Source organism: Leuresthes tenuis, unplaced genomic scaffold (genome assembly GCF_036924035.1).
Source record: "Leuresthes tenuis unplaced genomic scaffold, fLeuTen1.0.hap1 SCAF_160, whole genome shotgun sequence".
In the NCBI taxonomy this organism is placed as follows: Eukaryota; Metazoa; Chordata; class Actinopteri; order Atheriniformes; family Atherinopsidae; genus Leuresthes; species Leuresthes tenuis.
This window is the reverse complement of record NW_027325514.1, coordinates 12,390-35,420: the sequence shown is the minus strand read 5'-3', so window position 1 is coordinate 35,420 and position 23,031 is coordinate 12,390. Positions and strand designations below refer to the sequence as shown.

Here is a 23,031-nt window from a genome sequence, read left to right as displayed (position 1 = left end):
GGTAAGAACAGGTTAAAATACCCGACTGTACACAATCAATAGCGGGAGCGGAGTTGTTCGGCTACTAAAAGGTGTGAAAGTCCGACCATGGTTTGTAAAAAGCGGGTAAGAAAAGGTGCGAATGCCCGACAATGTATGATCAAAAGAGGGAGTGGAGGTTTTCGGCTGCAAGAAGGTCTGAATGTCCAACCATAATTTGTAAAATCCGGGGAAGAAAAGGCTCGAAAGCCCGACTATACACCATCAAAAGTGGGAGCGGAGGTGTTCAGCTGCAAGAAGGTGTGAATGTCTACCCATAATTACTGAAAAATGGGTAAGAAAAGGTGCGAATGCCTAACCATACATCATCAAAAGAGGGAGCAGAGGTGTTCCGCTGTAAGACGGTGTGAATGTCCGACCATAGATGGTAAAAAGCGGGTAAGAAAAGGTTAAATTACCCGACTGTACACAATCAAAAGAGGGAGCGGAGTTGTTCAGCTAAGAGAAGGTGTGAAAGTCCGACCTTGGTTTGTAAAAAGCGGGTAAGAAAAGGTTCGTATGCCCGAATATACACCATCAAAAGCGGAAGCGGAGGTGTTCGTCTGCAAGATATTGTGAACGTCCGACCAAAGTTTGTAAAAAGCAGTTAAGAAAAGGTTCGAATATCTAACCAAACATAATCAAAAGCGGGAGCAGAGCTGTTCGACTGGAAGTAGGTGTGAATGTCAGATCATAATTTGCAAAAAGCTGATGAGAAAGGGTGAGAATGCCCGACTATACACCATCAAATGCGGTAGCGGAGTTGTTCGGCTGTGAGTAGGTGTGAATCTCCAACCATAATTGCTGAAAAATGTGTTAGAAAAGGTAAAAATGCCGGTCCATACATAATCAAAATCGGGAGAGGTGGTGTTCAGCTGCAAGAAGGTCTAAATGTCCATCAATAATTGCTAGAAAACATGAAAGAAAATTTTCGAAAATCAAACCACACATGATCATAAGTGGGAGAGGAGGTGTTCAGCTGCAAGAAGGTGTGAATGTCCACCCATAATACCTGAAAAATGGGTAAAAAAAAGGTGCGAATGCCCAACCATACATCATCAAAAGCAGGAGTGCATGTGTTCGGCTACAAGAAGGTGTGAACGTCCAACCAAAGTTTGTAAAAAGCAGTTAAGAAAAGGTTCGAATATCCAACCATACATAATCAAAAGCGGGAGCAGAGCTGTTCGACTGCAAGTAGGTGTGAATGTCAGATCATAATTTGCAAAAAGCTGATGAGAAAGGGTGAGAATGCCCGACTATACACCATCAAATGCGGGAGCGGAGTTGTTCGGCTGTGAGTAGGTGTGAATCTCCGACCATAATTGCTGAAAAATGTGTTAGAAAAGGTAAGAATGCCGGTCCATACATCATCAAAAGCGAGAGAGGTTGTGTTCGGCTGCAAGTAGGTGTGAATGTCCAGCCATAATTACTCACAAACGGGTAAGAAAAGGTAGTATTGCCAGACCATATATGATCAAAACAGGGAGCGGAGGTGGTTCAGCTGCAAGAAGGTTTGAATGTCCGACTAAAGTTCAAATATATTAACAAAAGCGGGAGGAGAGGTCTTCGGATGAGAGTGGTTGAAAATTTCCAACCATAATGTATAAAATGCGGTGAAAAAAAGGTGTGATAGAACACTAAAAGGTGGAGCGGAAGTGTTCGGCTGCAAGAAGGTGTGAATGTTCGACTATATTTGGTGAAAAGCAGGTGAAGCAAGGTCTGAATGCCCAACCTTACATCATCAAAAGCGAGATCAGAGGTGTTTGGCTGCAAGAAGGCCATAGTTTGCCAAAAGCGGGTAAGGTGCGAATGTCCGACTAAATATCAACAAAATTTGGGGCGGAGGTCTTCGGATGCAAGTGGGTGTGAATGTCCGACTATATTTGGTGAAAAGCAGGTGAAGCAAGGTCTGAATGCCCAACCTTACATCATCAAAAGCGAGATCAGAGGTGTTTGGCTGCAAGAAGGCCATAGTTTGCCAAAAGCGGGTAAGGTGCGAATGACCGACTAAATATCAACAAAAGTGGGGGCGGAGGTCTTCGGATGCAAGTGGGTGTGAATATCCCACCATACAAGTATGGTGGAGAGGAAGCTGTGAATGGCCGACCATAGTAAAAGGCGGGTGAGAGAAGGTGCGAATGTCAAACCATACATAATCAAAACAGGGAGCGGAGGTGTTCTGCTGTAAGAAGGTGTGAATGTCCAACCATAGTTGGTAAAAAGCGGGTAAGAACAGGTTAAAATTCCCGACTGTACACAATCAATAGCGGGAGCGGAGTTGTTCGGCTACTAAAAGGTGTGAAAGTCCGACCATGGTTTGTAAAAAGCGGGTAAGAAAAGGTGCGAATGCCCGACAATGTATGATCAAAAGAGGGAGTGGAGGTTTTCGGCTGCAAGAAGGTCTGAATGTCCAACCATAATTTGTAAAAACCGGGGAAGAAAAGGCTCGAAAGCCCGACTATACACCATCAAAAGTGGGAGCGGAGGTGTTCAGCTGCAAGACGGTCTGAATGTCTATTAATAATTGCTAGAAAACATGAAAGAAAATTTTCGAATATCAAACTGCACATGATCATAAGCGGGAGAGGAGGTGTTCAGCTGCAAGAAGGTGTGAATGTCTACCCATAATTACTGAAAAATGGGTAAGAAAAGGTGCGAATGCCTAACCATACATCATCAAAAGAGGGAGCGGAGGTGTTCCGCTGTAAGACGGTGTGAATGTCCGACCATAGATGGTAAAAAGCGGGTAAGAAAAGGTTAAATTACCCGACTGTACACAATCAAAAGAGGGAGCGGAGTTGTTCAGCTAAGAGAAGGTGTGAAAGTCCGACCTTGGTTTGTAAAAAGCGGGTAAGAAAAGGTTCGTATGCCCGAATATACACTATCAAAACCGGAAGCGTAGGTGTTCGGCTGCAAGAAGGTGTGAACGTCCGACCAAAGTTTGTAAAAAGCAGTTAAGAAAAGGTTCGAATATCTAACCAAACATAATCAAAAGCGGGAGCAGAGCTGTTCAACTGGAAGTAGGTGTGAATGTCAGATCATAATTTGCAAAAAGCTGATGAGAAAGGGTGAGAATGCCCGACTATACATCATCAAATGCGGGAGCGGAGTTGTTCGGCTGTGAGTAGGTGTGAATCTCCGACCATAATTGCTGAAAAATGTGTTAGAAAAGGTAAAAATGCCGGTCCATACATCATCAAAATCGGGAGAGTTGGTGTTCAGCTGCAAGAAGGTCTAAATGTCCATCAATAATTGCTAGAAAACATGAAAGAAAATTTTCGAAAATCAAACCACACATGATCATAAGTGGGAGAGGAGGTGTTCAGCTGCAAGAAGGTGTGAATGTCCACCCATAATACCTGAAAAATGGGTAAAAAAAAGGTGCGAATGCCCAACCATACATCATCAAAAGCAGGAGTGCATGTGTTCGGCTACAAGAAGGTGTGAACGTCCAACCAAAGTTTGTAAAAAGCAGTTAAGAAAAGGTTCGAATATCCAACCAAACATAATCAAAAGCGGGAGCAGAGCTGTTCGACTGCAAGTAGGTGTGAATGTCAGATCATAATTTGCAAAAAGCTGATGAGAAAGGGTGAGAATGCCCGACTATACACCATCAAATGCGGGAGCGGAGTTGTTCGGCTGTGAGTAGGTGTGAATCTCCGACCATAATTGCTGAAAAATGTGTTAGAAAAGGTAAGAATGCCGGTCCATACATCATCAAAAGCGAGAGAGGTTGTGTTCGGCTGCAAGTAGGTGTGACTGTTCGACTAAAGTTTGTAAAAAGTGGGTAAGACAAGGTGCGAATGCCTGACAATGTATGATCAAAAGCGGAAGCGGAGGTGTTCAGCTGCAAGAAGGTCTACATGTCCATCAATAATTGCTAGAAAACATGAAAGAAACTTTTCCAAAATCAAACCGCACATGATCATAAGTGGGATAGGAGGTGTTCAGCTGCAAGGTGTGAATGTCCACCCATAATTCCTGAAAAATGGGCAAAAAAAAGGTGTGAATGCCCAACCATACATCATCAAAAGCAGGAGTGGAAGTGTTCGGCTACAAGAAGGTGTGAACGTCCAACCAAAATATGTAAAAAGCAGTTAAGAAAAGGTTTGAATATCCAACCAAACATAATCAAAAGCGGGAGCAGAGCTTTTCGACTGCAAGTAGGTGTGAATGTCAGATCATAATTTGCAAAAAGCTGATGAGAAAGGGTGAGAATGCCCGACTATACATCATCAAATGCGGGAGCGGAGTTGTTCGGCTGTGAGTAGGTGTGAATCTCCGACCATAATTGCTGAAAAATGTGTTAGAAAAGGTAAAAATGCCGGTCCATACATCATCAAAAGCGAGAGAGGTTGTGTTCGGCTGCAAGTAGGTGTGAATGTCCAGCCATAATTACTCACAAACGGGTAAGAAAAGGTAGTATTGCCAGACCATATATGATCAAAACAGGGAGCGGAGGTGGTTCAGCTGCAAGAAGGTTTGAATGTCTCCGACTAAAGTTCAAATATATTAAAGAAAGCGGGAGGAGAGGTCTTCGGATGAGAGTGGTTGAAAATTTCCGACCATAATGTATAAAATGCGGTGAAAAAAAGGTGTGATAGAACACTAAAAGGTGGAGCGGAAGTGTTCGGCTGCAAGAAGGTGTGAATGTCCGACTATATTTGGTGAAAAGCAGGTGAAGCAAGGTCTGAATGCCCAACCTTACATCATCAAAAGCGAGATCAGAGGTGTTTGGCTGCAAGAAGGCAATAGTTTGCCAAAAGCGGGTAAGGTGCGAATGTCCGACTAAATATCAACAAAATTTGGGGCAGAGGTCTTCGGATGCAAGTGGGTGTGAATATCCAACCATACAAGTATGGTGGAGAGGAAGCTGTGAATAGCCGACCATAGTTTGGAAAAAGCGGGTAAGAAAAGGTTTGAATACCCGAACATACACCATCAAAAGAGGGAGCGGAGGTGTTCCGCTGTACGAAGGTGTGAATGTCCGACCATAGTTGGTAAAAAGCGGGTAAGAAAAGGTTAAAATACCCGACTGTACACAATCAATAGCGGGAGCGGATGTGTTCGGCTACAAGAAGGTGTGAAAGTCCGACCATGGTTTGTAAAAAGCGGGTAAGAAAAGGTGCGAATGTCCAACAATGTATGATCAAAAGAGAGAGCGGAGGTTTTCGGATACAAGAAGGTTTGAATGTCCCACCATAGTTTGTAAAAAGCGGGTAAGAAAAGGTTCGAATGCCCGACTATACACAATCAATAGCGGGAGCGGATGTGTTCGGCTACAAGAAGGTGTGAAAGTCCGATCATGGTTTGTAAAAACCGGGAAGAAAAGGCTCGAAAGCCCGACTATACACCATCAAAAAGAAGGTTTGAATGTCCATCAATAATTGCTTTGAAACAAGAAAGTAAATTTTCGAATATCAAACCGTACATGATCATAAGCGGGAGAGGAGGTGTTCCGCTGTAAGACAGTGTGAATGTCCGACCATAGTTGGTAAAAAGCGGGTAAGAAAAGGTTAAAATACCCGACTGTACACAATCAATAGCGGGAGCGGAGTTGTTCGGCTACTAAAAGGTGTGAAAGTCCGACCCTGGTTTGTAAAAAGCGGGTAAGAAAAGGTTCGAATGCCCGAACATACACCATCAAAAGAGGGAGCGGAGGTGTTCCGCTGTAAGATGGTGTGAATGTCCGATCATAGTTGGTAAAAAGCGGGTAAGAAAAGGTTAAAATACCCGACTGTACACAATCAAAAGACGGAGCGGAGTTGTTGAGCTAAGAGAAGGTGTGAGAGTCCGACCATGGTTTGTAAAAAGCGGGTAAGAAAAGGTTCGTATGCCCGAATATACACTATCAAAACCGGACGCGTAGGTGTTCGGCTGCAAGAAGGTGTGAACGTCCGACCAAAGTTTGTAAAAAAGCAGTTAAGAAAAGGTTCGAATATCTAACCAAACATAATCAAAAGCGGGAGCAGAGCTGTTCGACTGCAAGTAGGTGTGAATGTCAGAGAATAATTTGCAAAAAGCTGATGAAAAAGGGTGAGAAATCCCGACTATACACCATCAAATGCGGTAGCGGAGTTGTTCGGCTGTGAGTAGGTGTGATTCTCCAACCATAATTGCTGAAAAAAGTGTTAGAAAAGGTAAGAATGCCGGTCCATACATCATCAAAAGCGGGAGAGGTGGTGTTCGGCTGCAAGTAGGTGTGAATGTCCATTAATAATTGCTTTAAAACATGAAAGAAAATTTTCGAATATCAAACCTTACATGATCATTAGCGGGAGAGGAGGTGTTCAGCTGCAAGAAGATGTGAATATCCACCCATAATTACTGAAAAATGGGTAGGAAAAGATGCGAATGTCCAACCATAAATTATCAAAAGCAGGAGTGGAGTTGTTCAGCTACAAGAAGGTATGAAAGTCCAACCATGGTTTGTAAAAAGCGGGTAAGAGAAGGTTCGAATACCCGAATATATACCATCAAAAGCGGAAGCGGGGGTGTTCGGCTGCAAGAAGGTGTGAACGTCCGACCAAAGTTTGTAAAAAGCAGTTAAGAAAAGGTTTGAATACCCAACCGAACATAATCAAAAGCGGGAGCAGAGCTGTTCGACTGCAAGTAGGTGTGAATGTCAGATCATAATTGCTGAAAAATGTGATAGAAAAGACTAGAATGCCGGACAATACATCATCAAAAGCGGGAGAGATTGTTTTTCGGCTGCAAGTAGATGTGAATGTCCAGCCATAATTACTCACAAACGGGGGAAGAAAAGGTAGTATTTCCAGACCACACATGATCAAAACAGGGAGCGGAGGTTTTCGGCTGCAAGGTCTGAATGTCCAACCGTAATTTGTAAAAATCGGGGAAGAAAAGGCTCGAAAGCCCAACTATACACCATCAAAAGCGGGAGCAGAGGTGTTCAGGTGCAAGAAGGTCTGAATGTCCGACCAATAATTACTGAAAAATGGGTAAGAAAAGGTGCGAATGCCAAATCATACATCATCAAAAGCAGGAGCGGATGTGTTCGGCTACAAGAAGGTTTGAATGTCCAACCATAGTAAGTAATAGGTGGGTAAGAAAAGGCTCGAATGCCCGACTATACACCATCAAAAGCGGGAGCAGAGGTGTTCGGCTGTAAGACGGTGTGAACGTCCGACCAAAGTTTGTAAAAAGCATTAAGAAAATGTTCGAATATCCAACCAAACATAATCAAAAGCGGGAGCAGAGCTGTTCGACTGCAAGTAGGTGTGAATATCAGATCATAATTTGCAAAAAGCTGATGAGAAAGGGTGAGAATGCCCGACTATACACTATCAAATGTGGGAGCGGAGGTGTTCGTCTGTGAGTAGGTGTGAATGTCCGACCATAATTGCTGAAAAATGTGTTAGAAAAGGTAAGAATGCCGGACCATATATCATCAAAAGCGGGAGAGGTTGTGTTCGGCTGCAAGAAGGTGTGAATGTCCAGCCATAATTACTCACAAATGGGTAAGAAAAGGTACTATTGCCAGACCATATATGATCAAAACAGGGAGCGGAGGTGGTTCAGCTGCAAGAAGGTTTGAATGTCCGACTAAAGTTTGTAAAAAGCGGGTAAGACAAGGTGTGAATGCCCGACAATGTATGATCAAAAGAGGAGCGGAGGTTTTCGGCTGCAAGAAGGTCTGAATGTCCACCCATAATTACTGAAAAATGGGTAAGAAAAGGTGCGAAAGCCCAACCGCACATGATCATAAGTGGATGAGAAGGTAGTAAGTAGTGCAAGTAGGTGTGAATCTAAGATCATAATTTGTAAAAAGCGGGTAAGAATGCCCAACCATAAATTATCAAAAGCGGCAGCAGAGTTTCGGCTGGTATTTATCAATGTCTAGATAGATTTCAACAAAAAACAACGTTGTACTTTGCAGTAAAAGAAAGTGCAAATCAAAAGTTTTAGGAATCCGAGAATAAGCTTATTTTCATGAGTTCTGCACGATTTCGGATTTTATGTATAAAATGAATTTCTTCACGCAAACTAAGTTAACACTGCTTTGTCCTTCATATGTACCCATTTCTACATATATTTCAAGCATAAACTTCCTCATACTACCCTGAATGAGAAAGAGCCACACTTGTGATTAAGCCATACCTCCCTTTTGAGGAGTTCTGCATGATTTGGGATTTTATCTATAAAATTAATTCCTTCACTCAAACTATGTTAAAACGGCTTTTACCTTCATATTTATCAATGTCTCAATAGATTTAAACAAAAAAACAACGTTGTACTTTGCAATAAAAGAAAGAGCAAATCAAAAGTTTTAGGAATCCGAGAATAAGCTTATTTTCATGAGTTCTGCACGATTTCGGATTTTATGTATAAAATGAATTCATTCACTCAAACCAAGTAAAAACTGCTTTTTCCTTCATATTTATCAATGTCTAGATCGACTTCAACAAAGAACAACATTGTATTTTGCAGTAGAAGAAAGAGCAAAACTGAAGGATCAGGAATCCGAGAATAAGCTTCTTTTCATACGTTCTGCATGATTTGGGATTTTATGTATACAATGAATTCCTTCTCTCAAACTAAGTTAACACTGCTTTGTCCTTCATATGTACCCATTTCTACATATATTTCAAGCATAAACTTCCTCATACTACCCTGAATGAGAAAGAGCCACACTTGTGATTAAGCCATACCTCCCTTTTGAGGAGTTCTGCATGATTTGGGATTTTATCTATAAAATTAATTCCTTCACTCAAACTATGTTAAAACGGCTTTTACCTTCATATTTATCAATGTCTCAATAGATTTAAGCAAAAAAACAACGTTGTACTTTGCAATAAAAGAAAGAGCAAATCAAAAGTTTTAGGAATCCGAGAATAAGCTTATTTTCATGAGTTCTGCACGATTTCGGATTTTATGTATAAAATTAATTCATTCACTTAAACCAAGTTAAAACTGCTTTTTCCTTCATATTTATCAATGTCTAGATCGACTTCAACAAAGAACAACATTGTATTTTGCAGTAGAAGAAAGAGCAAAACTGAAGGATCAGGAATCCGAGAATAAGCTTCTTTTCATACGTTCTGCATGATTTGGGATTTTATGTATAAAATGAATTCCTTCTCTCAAACTAAGTTAACACTGCTTTGTCCTTCATATGTACCCATTTCTACATATATTTCAAGCATAAACTTCCTCATACTACCCTGAATGAGAAAGAACCACACTTGTGATTAAGCCATACGCCCCTTTTGAGGAGTTCTGCATGATTTGGGATTTTTTTCTATAAAATCAATTCCTTCACTCAAACTATGTTAAAACGGCTTTTACCTTCATATTTATCAATGTCTCGATAGATTTAAACAAAAAAACAACGTTGTACTTTGCAGTAAAAGAAAGAGCCAATCAAAAGTATTAGGAATCCGAGAATAAGCTTATTTTCATGAGTTCTGCACGATTTCGGATTTTATGTATAAAATGAATTCATTCACTCAAACCAAGTTAAAACTGCTTTTTCCTTCATATTTATCAATGTCTAGATCGACTTCAACAAAGAACAACACTGTATTTTGCAGTAGAAGAAAGAGCAACACTGAAGGATCAGGAATCCGAGAATAAGCTTATTTTCTTATGGGCAAGTGGGAACTGCTTTGTCCTTCATATTTATCAATGTGTAGATGGATTTCAACTTCTTCTACTGCATCTTCTTCACACCTTCTTGTAGCCGAACACTTCCGCTCCCGCTATTGATTGTGTACAGTCGGGTATTTTAACCTTTTCTTACCCGCTTTTTACCAACTATGGTCGGACATTCACACCGTCTTACAGCGGAACACCTCCGCTCCCGCTTTTTATGGTGTATAGTCGGGCATTCGAACCTTTTCTTACCCGCTATTTACAAACTATGGTAGGACATTCAAACCGTGTATCCGAAAACCTCCGCTCTCTCTTTTGATCATACATTTTTGGACATTCGCACCTTTTCTTACCCGCTTTTTACAAACCATGGTCGGACTGTCACACCTTCTTGTAGCCGAACACATCCGCTCCCACTATTGATTGTGTACAGTCGGGAATTTTAACCTTTTCTTACCCGCTTTTTAGCCAAACAACTCTGATCTTGCTTTTGATGATGTAAGGTTGGGCATTCAGACCTTGCTTCACCTGCTTTTCACCAAATATAGTCGGACATTCACACCTTCTTGCAGCCGAACACTTCCGCTCCACCTTTTAGTGTTCTATCACACCTTTTTTTTCACCGCATTTTATACATTTTGGTTGGAAATTTTCAACCAATTTCATCCGAAGACCTCTCCTCCCGCTTTTGTTAATATATTTGAACTTTAGTTTGACATTCAAACCTTCTTGCAGCTGAACCACCTCCGCTCCCTGTTTTGATCATATATGGTCTGGCAATACTACCTTTTCTTACCCGTTTGTGAGTAATTATGGCTGGACATTCACACCTACTTGCAGCCGAACACAACCTCTCTCGCTTTTGATGATGTATGGACCGGCATTTTTACCTTTTCTAACACATTTTTCAGCAATTATGGTCGGAGATTCACACCTACTCACAGCCGAACAACTCCGCTCCCGCATTTGATGATGTATAGTCGGGCATTCTCACCCTTTCTCATCAGCTTTTTGCAAATTATGATCTGACATTCACACCTACTTGCAGTCGAACAGCTCTGCTCCCGCTTTTGATTATGTTTGGTTGGATATTCGAACCTTTTCTTAACTTCTTTTTACATATTTTGGTTGGACGTTCACACCTTCTTGTAGCTGAACACTTCCACTCCTGCTTTTGATGATGTATGGTTGGGCATTCACACCTTTTTTTTGCCCATTTTTCAGGAATTATGGGTGGACATTCACACCTTGCAGCTGAACACCTCCTATCCCACTTATGATCATGTGCGGTTTGATTTTCGAAAAGTTTCTTTCATGTTTTCTAGCAATTATTGATGGACATGTAGACCTTCTTGCAGCTGAACACCTCCGCTCCCGCTTTTGATCATACATTGTCAGGCATTCGCACTTTGTCTTACCCACTTTTTACAAACTTTAGTCGAACAGTCACACCTTTTTGCAGCCGAACACCATCTCTACCGCTTTTGATGATGTATGGTCCAGCATTCTTACCTTTTCTAACACATTCTTCAGCAATTATGGTCGGACATTCACACCTACTCAGAGCCGAACACCTCCGCTCCCGCATTTGATGGTCTATAGTCGGGCATTCTACAGCGGAAAAGACTCATTCTTATGTTTGGTTAGATATTCGAACCTTTTCTTAACTGCTTTTTACAAACTTTGGTCGGACGTTCACAATATCTTGCAGCCGAACACCTCCGCTTCCGCTTTTGATGGTGTATATTCGGGCATACGAACCTTTTCTTACCCGCTTTTTACAAACCAAGGTCGGACTTTCACACCTTCTCTTAGCTGAACAACTCCGCTCCCTCTTTTGATTGTGTACAGTCGGGTAATTTAACCTTTTCTTACCCGCTTTTTACCAACTATTGTTGGACATTCACACCGTCTTACAGCGGAACACCTCCGCTCCCTCTTTTGATGGTGTATGTTCGGGCACTCGAACCTTTTCTTACCCGCTTTTTACAAACTATGGTCAGACATTCAAACCTTCTTGTAGCCGAACACATCCACTCCTGCTTTTGATGATGGGTATTCAAACCTACTTGTTGCCCGCTTTTCATTAATTATGGGTGGACATACACACCTTGTCGCAGCCAAACACCTCCGCTCCCTGTTTTGATCATGTATGATTGGACATTCGCACCTTTTCTCACCCGCTTTTTACTATGGTCAGCCATTCACAGCTTCCTCTCCACCATACTTGTATGGTTGGATATTCACACCCACTTGCATCCGAAGACCTCCGCCCCCACTTTTGTTGATATTTAGTCGGTCATTCGCAGCTTACCCGCTTTTGGCAAACTATGGCCTTCTTGCAGACAAACACCTCTGATCTCGTTTTTGATGATGTAAGGTTGGGCATTCAGACCTTGCTTCACCTGCTTTTCACCAAATATAGTCGAACAGTCACACCTTCTTGCAGCCGAACACTTCTGCTCCACCTTTTAGTGTTCTATGGGGTATTCACACCTTTTTTTTCACCGCATTTTATTGATTATGGTTGGAAATTCTCACCCACTCTTATCCGAAGACCTCTCCTCCTGCTTTTGTTAATATATAGTCGGGCATTCAAACCTTTTCTTACCCGCTTTTTACAAATTATGGTCGAACATTCACACCTACTTGCAGCCGAACACCTCCGCTCCCGCTTTTGATGGTGTATAGTCGGGCTTTCGAGCCTTTTCTTCCCCGGTTTTTACAAATTATGGTTGTACATTCAGACCTTGCAGCCGAAAACCTCCGCTCCCTCATTTGATCATACATTGTCAGGCATTCGCACCTTGTCTTACCCGCTTTTTATAAACTTTAGTCAGACATTCACACCTTGCAGCTGAACCACCTCCGCTCCCTGTTTTGATAATGTATGGTCTGGCAATACTACCTTTTCTTACCGGTTTGTGAGTAATTATGGCTGGACATTCACACCTACTTGCAGCCGAACACCACTTTTCCAGCTTTTGATGATGTATGGTCCGGCATTCTAGTCTTTTCTAACACATTTTTCAGCAATTATGGTTTGACATTCACACCTACTCACAGCCGAACACTTCCGCTCCCGCATTTGATGGTGTATAGTCGGGCATTCTCACCCTTTTTTCATCAGCTTTTTGCAAATTATGATCTGACATTCACACCTACTTGCAGTCGAACAGCTCTGCTCCCGCTTTTGATTATGTTTGGTTGGATATTCGAAACTTTTCTTCACTGCTTTTTACAAACTTTGGTTGGACGTTCACACCTTCTTGCAGCCGAACACCTCCGCTTCCGCTTTTGATGGTGTATATTCGGGCATACGAACCTTTTCTTACCCGCTTTTTACAAACCAAGGTCGGACTTTCACACCTTCTCTTAGCTGAACAACTCCGCTCCCTCTTTTGATTGTGTACAGTCGGGTAATTTAACCTTTTCTTACCCGCTTTTTACCATCTATGGTCGGACATTCACACCGTCTTACAGCGGAACACCTCCGCTCCCTCTTTTGATGATGTATGGTTAGGCATTCGCACCTTCTCTTACCCATTTTTCAGTAATTATGGGTAGACATTCACACCTTCTTGCAGCTGAACACCTCCTCTCCTGCTTATGATCATGTGCAGTTTGATATTTGAAAATTTTCTTTCATGTTTTCTAGCAATTATTGATGGACATTCAGACCGTCTTGCAGCTGAACACCTCCGCTCCAGCTGTTGATGGTGTATAGTCGGGATTTCGAGCCTTTTCTTCCCCGATTTTTACAAATTATGGATGGACATTCGGACCTTCTTTCAGCCGAAAACCTCCGCTCCCTCTTTTGATCATACATTGTCGGGCATTCGCACCTTTTCTTACCCGCTTTTTACAATTCATGGTCGGACTTTCACACCTTTTAGTAGCGGAACAACTCTGCTCCCGCTATTGATTGTGTACAATAGGGTATTTTAACCTTTTCTTACCTGCTTTTTGCCAATTATGGTTGGACATTCACACCTTCTTACAGCGGAACACCTCCGCTCCCTCCTTTGATGGTGTATGTTCGGGCATTCGAACCTTTTCTTACCCGCTTTTTACAAACTATGGTCAGACATTCAAACCTTCTTGTAGCCGAACACATCCACTCCTGCTTTTGATGATGGGTATTCAAACCTACTTGTTGCCCGCTTTTCATTAATTATGGGTGGACATACACACCTTGTCGCAGCCAAACACCTCCGCTCCCTGTTAGGATCATATATGGTTGGGCATTCGTACCTTTTCTTACCCATTTTGCAGTAATTATGGGTGGACATTCACACCTTCTTGCATTTGAACACCTCCTCTCCCGCTTATGATCATGTGCGGTTTGATTTTCGAAAATTCTCTTCCATGTTTTCTAGCAATTATTGATGGACATTCAGACCTTCTTGCAGCTGAACACCTCCGCTCCAGCTGTTGATGGTGTATAGTCGGGCTTTCGAGCCTTTTCTTCCCAGATTTTTACAAAATATGGATGGACATTCAGACCTTGTTTCAGCCGAAAACCTCCGCTCCCTCCTTTGATCATACATTGTCGGGCATTCGCACCCTTTCTTACCCGCTTTTTACAAACCATGGTCGGACTTTCACACCTTTTAGTAGCGGAACAACTCTGCTCCCGCTATTGATTGTGTACAATCGGGTATTTTAACCTTTTCTTACCTGCTTTTTGCCAACTATGGTCGGACATTCACACCTTCTTACAGCGGAACACCTCCGCTCCCTCCTTTGATGGTGTATGTTCGGGCATTCGAACCTTTTCTTACCCGCTTTTTACAAACTATGGTCAGACATTCACACCTTCTTGCAGCCGAACACTTCCGCTCTACCTTTTAGTGTTCTATGGGGTATTCACACCTTTTTTTTCACCGCATTTTATAGATTATGGTTGTAAATTCTCACCCACTCTTATCCGAAGACCTCTCCTCCTGCTTTGGTTAATATATAGTCGGGCATTCGAACCTTTTCTTACCCGCTTTTTACAAATTATGGTCGAACATTCACACCTACTTGCAGCCGAACACCTCCGCTCCCGCTTTTGATGGTGTATAGTCGGGCTTTCGAGCCTTTTCTTCCCCGGTTTTTACAAATTATGGTTGGACATTCAGACCTTGCAGCCGAAAACCTCCGCTCCCTCTTTTGATCATACATCGTCAGGCATTCGCACCTACTTGCAGCCGAATACTTCCGCTCCACCTTTTAGTGATGTATGGTTGGCATTTGCACCTTTTCTTACCCTTTCTTACCCTACTGATTGCTTAAGATTAAGTTGTTTTTTCTCAAACTACAACATTTTTTTAATTGTTGAAACTTGATTTGAAGTGGATAAATAAGGAGGACAAACAGTTTTGAGTCAGGCTGATAGAAGGAATTAATTTTATAGCAAAATCTGTATTTCGTCATATGTCGAGAGATGCTTATTGCTGAAGAAGTACAAAGTACAACGTTGTTTATCGTTGAAACTTGATTAGACATGAATAAATATGAAGGACAAAGCAGTCTTAACTTGGTTAGAGTTAAGGTTTTATAGGAGAATCCGAATTCGTGCATAACTCGTAAAATAGAGCTTATTTTCGGATTCCTGAAGAATGAGTCTGGTTCTTTCTCATAATACAAAGTTTGTTGTTTATTGTTGAAACTTCATCAGAAGTGAAGAAATAAATGAATGCCTATCAACAAATGTGGGATCTAAACTCTAGTGCTTCCTCTAAAATTTCTCAATTCAGAAATGTGTGTGTGTAAGTTACAACACCCGTGACACCAAAACGGCTTTCTTTTCTCTCTTTTCTCTACACTCTGCACTGTGAGAACACACACCAAATCAGAAAGGCTTTTTTCTCTCTTTTCTACATTATGGACTGTGGGGACACAAAACCGCTCTCTCTTTTTTTTTTTGATTGTGTGCCAGGGCGTTGTCTCACGTATTAGATTATGCTTACGATACGAATGGGTTTATCAGTCACATCAGAATCCATACATACTGATCCTCCCGTAATAAAATGGTCGGATCTTATCAAACACACTTTGTTTCTTGTGACAATCAAGTCAGCGAAACAGCGTATACACGTCAAGACACTGAATCAAGTTTGCCACAAGAACTCATAAGTTTGGCAGTATTGCTCTGCCGTCAGCAATCATACACCCATTTTATTTTCGTGAGACATGTGCAGGCACCTGTTCATCTACTGTTCTATCACTATGAATTAGTTTATCTATTATCAATAAGGATACTTCTACAACTACTATCAAAGTATGTCCAGACTTCTTATGTTGTCAGTTGCTATATATGAATAAGTGGGTAGCTACTGACAAGCATTAAGCATGTCACACAGCCCAAACATATAACATTTCAGGACACACCACACAGTTAACAACCACCGTGAAGTGTCAAAGCCCAAACATGTAACATTCAACAGGACACTTACACAAGACATTCTAATCAAACAGTCAGACAACATACAAGAACATATACCCCAGCCGGCATTGCTCCCTGCCTATTTTCGTACAGCTCACTATGTGTGCGCACACCTTTATTCACAAACTCTTCAACTTATACTCTTTTACCAAAGCTGCTACAGCTCGATTGGCCGAATACCCTTAGATCCTATTTCGGTGAATTTGACATCTGCCTTACATGTAACAGATTAGCGGTTTAGCAGTTTTAATTTAGTTTGAGTGAAGGAATTCATTTTATAGCAAAATCCGAAATCGTGAAGAACTCATGAAAGTAAGCTTATTCTCGGATTCCTGAAACTTTAGATTTGCTCTTTCTTTTACTGCAAAGTACAACGTTGTTTTTTTTTTGTTTAAATCTTTCTAGACATGGTAAATATGAAGGACAAAGCAGTTTTAACATAGTTTGAGTGAAGGAATTCATTTTATAGATAAAATCCCAAGAGTCTGCTGAGAAAAGAGAGTGAATGCGAAGTAGACTTTAACGCGGCTCTGGGAGCGAGTCGAGTGCGGGCTAACCGGGAGAATTGCTTGAAAGAAACGCGACACCGAATGAGCGGTCAGAACAAAGCCTCAATACGGTTTTCCCGTGGTGTTTTTGTTGCTGCCTTGTCTTTTGCACAGAGTAAAAGACAAGGCAGCCATCGAATAGGGCCCGATTGTTCCTACTTGGTCAGCCGAGGAGCAAGGGGGGGGGGGGGCAAGCGTCTCAACCAAGCAAAGCTCACCATGGGGAAGGTGGCTATGCCAACTAGCCTGATGCCCTGCTCCCGCAGTGACGGATAATCGTACTCTGGTTTCTCTTCATAACGTACAAGTCTTTCGCCTTTTACTAAAGACTTCTGTGGAGAGCAGCACTAATGAGTTGTTTCTATTTTTGGCAGGCTTTACCTTTGCGGGTGAAGCCCTTTCTGTCTGTCCAAAAGAAATCTTGTTACTGTGCAGAGTGACTTCTCTGAGTAGAGTCGCCTTACTTGTTGCGACTGTGCCGATGTTCGAAGCTGGAGTGCAAAGTTGTTGCTTGAATGGTGCTTGCTGGAGCGTGCGGGAGTGCAAAGTTATACCATTTAAAAGGGCTGAAGAGTGCTCAGTGCAGCAGGTGGGCGGAGGTGCAAAGTGACACTCTGGCCACCTATGGCCATAAAAAGAACAGGGGTGTTAGCGGACAAGTGCGCATTGTGCCAGGAAGGGCCCTCGGACGTGAACCAGTGGACAGTTGTCGCTTCTCGGCCTTTTGGCTAAGATCAAGTGTAGTATCTGTTCTTATCAGTTTAATATCTGATATGTCCTCTATACGAGGACTACATATTAAATGGATTTTTAGCAATAGGAGTTGAAAAAGTAGCTTGCTCCGTTCACTCCAAGCATTGACCCCGTACTGCAGTGCCGCTGGGAACGGTGCGCTCTTCTCTACTCTTGTGAAAAAGCAAACAGCGGTGCAGGATGCAAGTTTCAGGGAGCCCAAGATGAAACTTTCTTTTAGTCTGCTGAGAAAAGAGAGTGAATGCGAAGTAGACTTTAACACGGCTCTGGGAGCGAGTCGAGTGCGGGCTAACCGGGAGAATTGCTTGAAAGAAACGCCATACCAAATGAGCGGTCAGAACAAAGCCTCAATACGGTGTTCCCGTTGTGTTTTTGTTGCTGCCGCTGTTTGCTTTTTCACAAGAGCGCACCTGTTGAGGGGGGGCCTGGGGGGGCCTGGGTGATGGTGGGTCTCAGGCCCGGGCTGCTGCGACTGGTGTGACCGGGTGGTTTGTTTGTATGTTTTTTGTTGTTGTTTGTTTGTTTTTTGTAGAGGTCCTCCGGAGTGGGGTTGGGTTGAGTGGGGTGGGGCGGGATGGGTACCTTCTGGGGGTACAGTAGCTCCCAGAATATGGTCGCTGCAGGCCCCGAGCCTGGTGGACATCAGGCCCTCCTGTCCTGTGTTGGCTCCCTTTTAAAAAGTACAGAACTTAGAACAGGTCTAGTCCCTGGCTTTCGGCAGAACTGTCTTCTTTACTTTTTTTTTTTTTCCCCTTATCGTGTTCAGCATTATGGCAGCAGAATTGTAGTCTGAATACCTTTGATGCCAAACAGATTTGCTTTGCCAAGGGAAGTTTTATAAATGTAAAGCTCCCCTTGATGCCCATTTATTTATTTCTGTTTACAATATATGACATGTAATAGAACTGAACCGGACCGGGGGACAAGGAAAGAAGAAGAGGAAAGAAGAGAAAAACAGAACATACATCGCATACAACACAGCTGTGGATATAGATGACCTGAGACGACATGATAATACATCAACTGCTTAGCGACCATACTACTGGACTAATGAATGTGGTTGTGTGTGTGTGAGAACATGCAACACCCATGGCACAGGACCTACATGATAACCGTGCTTAGTTATGAGTGTATAAGCGTACAGGGCCACAATCCACAGCCCCCCCAAGCAATCAGAAGCAGGCAGAGAGGGCCACAAGACCCAGGCCACCAGCAGCCCCCACAGAGCACAGAACCCAGGAAGCCCACCGCAGGGGCAACCACGCATCCACCCAGAAGACTGCAGAGGAAGCCCCCGGAAAGAGCCCCCATAAGCATAGGGCAGAGGCCCTCCGGGAGCCAGGGGCAACAGCCCACCGACGTCGCCAGGCCCCAGCCGCCCAGACATGGGCCGTGCACTGGATCCGGGCCCCAGGAGCCCGAGCGCCCCCAAACCCCCCGACAGAGGCCCCACCCAATACCCAGGAGGGCCAAGCGCCCCAGACAGCCACACAGTGGGTCAGCGCCTGCCCCAGCACCCCTGGCCAAGTGCCCTGGGAGTCAAGACGTGCCCACAGGTGGGTGAAGTCGCGAGCAGCGGAGAGAGGCCACGCCGCCCCCCCCATCGGGAGAAGCACAGGCAGGCCAGGCGACAGCAAGTCCAAGATCCAGGCCCAATCATTACCACACACACTTTCATGTCCCATACATCCACACGTCCTCCCTCCCTCGACTCCGCTGGGGTGTAGTGCAGCGGGCACACCAGGGGGCCAGCAGCCCCCCAGCCACCACAGACCCCAAACCAGCAGAACAATTAATTAATCCTCCTGGCCCCTCCCGCCCCGAGCAGCAACCAGGAAGCAGGGGTGTGCGAAGAAGACCCCTCCCCTCACCCTTCTGGCTCTTCAATATTTTCTAATAGTGAGCAATTAAAATTGAGGGGCAGCCAAACTTGTAGAACTGGGAGCGTGGCCCTCTGGGCAGCCTACATACCCAAAGAGCCCCGCCCACCAGATGCCACTCAGTGTAACCACCCCCCAAGACCTAATGTGTGTGTGTGAGTGTGTTTGATAAGTAGTAATGTCTAAGGTGTAATTAAAACAGGGGTGGGAACTGCAGAGTGCAACTACTGCAGAGTCCACTACACCCCACCGAACACACACGCCCCCAAAACCCTTCATGTGTGAGTGTGTGCTGTGTACAGGAGCCAGAAGGGAGAATGGGGATATACACTGGGGGCAGCCAGGGACTGGCTGCAATAGGCATCCCCGCTACCAGGGAGCCAACACAGGACAGGAGGGCCTGATGTCCACCAGGCTCGGGGCCTGCAGCGACCATATTCTGGGAGCTACTGTACCCCCAGAAGGTACCCATCCCGCCCCACCCCACTCAACCCAACCCCACTCCGGAGGACCTCTACAAAAAACAAACAAACAACAACAAAAAACAAACAAACAAACCACCCGGTCACACCAGTCGCAGCAGCCCGGGCCTGAGACCCACCATCACCCAGGCCCCCCCAGAGCCCCCCTCAACAGGTGCGCTCTTGTGAAAAAGCAAACAGCGGCAGCAACAAAAACACAACGGGAACACCGTATTGAGGCTTTGTTCTGACCGCTCATTTGGTATGGCGTTTCTTTCAAGCAATTCTCCCGGTTAGCCGACACTCGGCTCGCTCCCATAGCCGGGTTAAAGTCTACATCGCATTCACTCTCTTTTCTCAGCAGACTAAAAGAAAGTTTCATCTTGGGCTCCCTGAAACTTGCATCCTGCACCGCTGTTTGCTTTTTCACAAGAGTAGAGAAGAGCGCACCGTTCCCAGCGTCACTGCAGTACGGGGTCAATGCTTGGAGTGAACGGAGCAAGCTACTTTTTCAACTCCTATTGCTAAAAATCCATTTAATATGTAGTCCTCGTATAGAGGACATATCAGATATTAAACTGATAAGAACAGATACTACACTTGATCTTAGCCAAAAGGCCGAGAAGCGACAACTGTCCACTGGTTCACGTCCGAGGGCCCTTCCTGGCACAATGCGCACTTGTCCGCTAACACCCCTGTTCTTTTTATGGCCATAGGTGGCCAGAGTGTCACTTTGCACCTCCGCCCACCCGCTGCACTGAGCACTCTTCAGCCCTTTTAAATGGTATAACTTTGCACTCCCGCACGCTCCAGCAAGCACCATTCAAGCAACAACTTTGCACTCCAGCTTCGAACATCGGCACAGTCGCAACAAGTAAGGCGACTCTACTCAGAGAAGTCACTCTGCACAGTAACAAGATTTCTTTTGCACAGACAGAAAGGGCTTCACCCGCAAAGGTAAAGCCTGCCAAAAATAGAAACAACTCATTAGTGCTGCTCTCCACAGAAGTCTTTAGTAAAAGGTGAAAGACTTGTACGTTATGAAGAGAAACCAGAGTACGATTATCCGTCACTGCGGGAGCAGGGCATCAGGCTAGTTGGCATAGCCACCTTCCCCATGGTGAGCTTTGCTTGGTTGAAACGCTTGCTCCCCCCCCCCCCCCCCCCTTGCTCCTCGGCTGACCAAGTAGGAACAATCGGGCCCTATTCGATGGCTGCCTTGTCTTTTACTCTGTGCAAAAGACAAGGCAGCAACAAAAACACCACGGGAAAACCGTATTGAGGCTTTGTTCTGACCGCTCATTCGGTGTCGCGTTTCTTTCAAGCAATTCTCCCGGTTAGCCCGCACTCGGCTCGCTCCCAGAGCCGTGTTAAAGTCTACTTCGCATTCACTCTCTTTTCTCAGCAGACTCTTGGGATTTTATCAATAAAATGAATTCCTTCACTCAAACTATGTTAAAACTGCTTTGTCCTTCATATTTACCATGTCTTGAAAGATTTAAACAAAAAAACCAACGTTGTACTTTGCAGTAAAAGAAATAGCAAATCTAAAGTTTCAGGAATCCGAGAATAAGCTTACTTTCATGAGTTCTTCACGATTTCGGATTTTGCTATAAAATGAATTCCTTCACTCAAACTAAATTAAAACTGCTAAACCGCTAATCTGTTACATGTAAGGCAGATGTCAAATTCACCGAATTAGGATTATTCGGTATTCGGCCAATCGAGCTGTAGCAGCTTCGGTAAAAGAGTATAAGTTGAAGAGTTTGTGAATAAAGGTGTGCGCACACATAGTGAGCTGTAGGAAAATAGGCAGGGAGCAATGCCGGCTGGGGTATATTTTCTTGTATGTTGTCTGACTGTTTGATTTGAATGTGTTGTGTAAGTGTCCTGTTGAATGTTACATGTTTGGGCTTTGACACTTCACGGTGGTTGTTAACTGTGTGGTGTGTCCTGAAATGTTATATGTTTGGGCTGTGTGACATGCTTAATGCTTGTCAGTAGCTACCCACTTATTCATATATAGCAACTGACAACATAAGAAGTCGGGACATACTTTGATAGTAGTTGTAGAAGTATCCTTATTGATAATAGATAAACTAATTCATAGTGATAGAACAGTAGATGAACAGGTGCCTGCACATGTCTCACGAAAATAAAATGGGTGTATGATTGCTGACGGCAGAGCAATACTGCCAAACTTATGAGTTCTTGTGGCAAACTTGATTCAGTGTCTTGACGTGTATACGCTGTTTCGCTGACTTGATTGTCACAAGAAACAAAGTGTGTTTGATAAGATCCGACCATTTTATTACGGGAGGATCAGTATGTATGGATTCTGATGTGACTGATAAACCCATTCGTATCGTAAGCATAATCTAATACGTGAGACAACGCCCTGGCACACAATAAAAAAAAAAAAGAGAGAGCGGTTTTGTGTCCCCACAGTCCATAATGTAGAAAAGAGAGAAAAAAGCCTTTCTGATTTGGTGTGTGTTCTCACAGTGCAGAGTGTAGAGAAAAGAGAGAAAAGAAAGCCGTTTTGGTGTCACGGGTGTTGTAACTTACACACACACATTTCTGAATTGAGAAAGGAAATTATTTTAGAGGAAGCACTAGAGTTTAGATCCCACATTTGTTGATAGGCATTCATTTATTTCTTCACTTCTGATGAAGTTTCAACAATAAACAACAAACTTTGTATTATGAGAAAGAACCAGACTCATTCTTCAGGAATCCAAAAATAAGCTCTATTTTACGAGTTATGCACGAATTCGGATTCTCCTATAAAACCTTAACTCTAACCAAGTTAAGACTGCTTTGTCCTTCATATTTATTCATGTCTAATCAAGTTTCAACGATAAACAACGTTGTACTTTGTACTTCTTCAGCAATAAGCATCTCTCGACATATGACGAAATACAGATTTTGCTATAAAATTAATTCCTTCTATCAGCCTGACTCAAAACTGTTTGTCCTCCTTATTTATCCACTTCAAATCAAGTTTCAACAATTAAAAAAATGTTGTAGTTTGAGAAAAAACAACTTAATCTTAAGCAATCAGTAGGGTAAGAAAGGGTAAGAAAAGGTGCAAATGCCAACCATACATCACTAAAAGGTGGAGCGGAAGTATTCGGCTGCAAGTAGGTGCGAATGCCTGACAATGTATGATCAAAAGAGGGAGCGGAGGTTTTCGGCTGCAAGGTCTGAATGTCCAACCATAATTTGTAAAAACCGGGGAAGAAAAGGCTCGAAAGCCCGACTATACACCATCAAAAGCGGGAGCGGAGGTGTTCGGCTGCAAGTAGGTGTGAATGTTCGAC

At 43.5% G+C, this 23,031-nt stretch overlaps 4 non-coding genes across 4 annotated transcripts; 2 read left to right on the top strand and 2 right to left on the bottom strand.

Annotated features, from left to right (window-relative positions):
- The first annotated feature begins 16,892 nt into the window (after window positions 1–16,892).
- On the top strand, window positions 16,893–17,006 carry LOC140287632 (U5 spliceosomal RNA). The gene has a single exon (XR_011911766.1). It is a non-coding gene; the product is annotated as a U5 spliceosomal RNA (small nuclear RNA).
- Window positions 17,007–17,322: 316 nt separating this feature from the next.
- On the top strand, window positions 17,323–17,513 carry LOC140287628 (U2 spliceosomal RNA). Its single transcript, XR_011911762.1, has one exon. It is a non-coding gene; the product is annotated as a U2 spliceosomal RNA (small nuclear RNA).
- Window positions 17,514–20,147: 2,634 nt separating this feature from the next.
- LOC140287646 (U2 spliceosomal RNA) lies at window positions 20,148–20,338 on the bottom strand. Its single transcript, XR_011911777.1, has one exon. It is a non-coding gene; the product is annotated as a U2 spliceosomal RNA (small nuclear RNA).
- A 316-nt stretch (window positions 20,339–20,654) lies between these two features.
- LOC140287641 (U5 spliceosomal RNA) lies at window positions 20,655–20,768 on the bottom strand. The gene has a single exon (XR_011911774.1). It is a non-coding gene; the product is annotated as a U5 spliceosomal RNA (small nuclear RNA).
- Window positions 20,769–23,031: the final 2,263 nt, after the last annotated feature.